At 42.1% G+C, this 2,093-nt stretch overlaps 1 non-coding gene across 1 annotated transcript; it reads left to right on the forward strand.

The window, feature by feature from the left end:
• The first annotated feature begins 1,986 nt into the window (after positions 1-1,986).
• LOC133035240 (small nucleolar RNA R71) lies at positions 1,987-2,093 on the forward strand. Its single transcript, XR_009686518.1, has one exon. It is a non-coding gene; the product is annotated as a small nucleolar RNA R71 (small nucleolar RNA).

Raw genomic sequence — 2,093 nt, forward strand, 5'->3', positions numbered from 1 at the left:
GGATTTAATCTACGTTGTGCATCAATGGTTGGCTTCACTCCTTCCTCCATTAAGATTCTATGCATTACAGTTGAAGGGCTGATCCCTTTAATATCTGCTAAAGTCCATCCAATGGCTTTTGTATGCTTCCTTAGAACCCGTAATAGCTTATCTGTCTCTACAGAAGATAGGGAAGAAGCCACAATAACAGGAAGTGTCTTATTTTCTCCCAAATATTCATACCTGAGATGCTCTGGTAGGACTTTTAACTCTAGTTGAGGAGGCTTTTCAGTAGATGGGGTAGGCCTTGTTGGTATGACTCCTAACTCTTCATAATATTTTCTATTCAGCGGTCCATAAGAATCGAGCCACAAAGCATACTCATAAGCTTCCTTACCGTCTTGTTCCACCACCTCTTCTTGTACCAAAGTCAGATTAAGAGGATCTTCAGCATGTGTCTTTGTCTCCACCAACTGGTCCACCACATCAATTGCAAAACAGTTGTCACTAGCCGTAGGATAGGTCATTGCTTTGAGCACATTAAATACAACTTCATCTCCTTGTACCCTTAGCTTTAACTCTCCTTTCTGAACATCAATTAGTGCTTTCCCTGTTGCCAAGAAAGGTCTCCCCAGGATGATAGGAACATTACTATCTTCTTCCATATCCAGAACAATGAAATCAGCTGGAAAGATGAACTTGTCCACCTTTACTAACACATCCTCAATGACTCCTCTAGGGTGAGCTAGCGATCGATCTGCCAATTGAAGAGTTACAGTAGTTGGCTTTGCTTCACCTAGCTGCAATCTTTTGAACACTGACAAGGGCATTAAGTTAATACTGGCTCCTAAATCACATAGTGCATTTATTCCTTCAATTTTACCAATAGTACAAGGAATAGTGAAGCTCCCTGGATCTCTGAGTTTTGGAGGGAGTTTCTTCTGTAGAATAGCGCTACACTCTTCAGTTAGAGCCACTGTCTCATAGTCTTCCATCTTCCTCTTCTTTGACAAAATTTCCTTCATAAACTTCACATAACTTGGCATCTGCTCTAGAGCTTCAGCAAAAGGAATGTTAATGTGAAGTCTTTTGAAGACTTCTAGAAACTTGGTGAACTGCTTGTCTAAGCTTGACTTTCTAAGCCTCTGAGGATAGGGTATTTTTACATGATGATCAATACTAATTGGTGGGGACAGTGGTGGTGGTGCTGGGCTGTCAGTAGCCTTCTCTGCTGTTGGTGTTGGTGTTTGCACTGGTTGAGCATTTATTTCTTCGTCTTCCTCAATTGGTTGTGGTAACTCGGGCCCATCATACTTCTTACCGCTCCTCAGGGTAATTGCCTTGCAATTTTCTTTGGGGGGGGGGGGAACTTCAGTTGTGCTAGGCAAATTCCCTTGAGGGCGGGTTGCTACCTGAGTTGCTAGCTGGCCCATCTGAGTCTGCAGGTCTTTAATTGAAGATCTAGTTTCAGTCATGAATTGGAGCAGTAAATCTGTCTGCAAACTAGAACTTCCACCAGAGGCTTGTTGCTGATTAAACTGTTGGTTCTGATTTCTTTGTTGATAGAACCCACTATTTCTTCGGTTGTTATTCTGGTTGAACCCATAATTGTTGTTGTTGTTGTTCTGTGAAAAATTCCCAATGGCTTTAGCTTCATCCATTGGCAAATCATCCACATCTGCTTGACACTCCGAAAAGTGATGACTTCCTCCACATAACTCACAAACAATTTGGGCTTGCTTAGCTTGCCCTGCAATGATTTTAGTCAATGCCTCAACCTGAGCTGTTAACTTTGTGATGGCATCAACTTCTAACACACCAGCTACCTTCTTAGATTGACTCCTTTCAGTTGGCCACTGCTGATTGTTTAGAGCCATCTCCTCCAATAGATCATACGCTTCATTAGCACTTTTTCTCATAAAAGCTCCGCCCGCTGCTGCATCTATTAAAGTTCTAGTATTACCAACCAGCCCGTTATAAAAGTTGTGAACCAGCATCCACTTCTCTATACCATGATGAGGACACCTCCTGATCAGATCTTTAAACCTCTCCCAAGCCTCATGGAGAGATTCATTATCTTGTTGGCAGAAATTATTGATTTCTCCTCTTAGCTT

Source organism: Cannabis sativa, chromosome 2, assembly GCF_029168945.1.
Source record: "Cannabis sativa cultivar Pink pepper isolate KNU-18-1 chromosome 2, ASM2916894v1, whole genome shotgun sequence".
NCBI lineage: Eukaryota > Viridiplantae > Streptophyta > Magnoliopsida > Rosales > Cannabaceae > Cannabis > Cannabis sativa.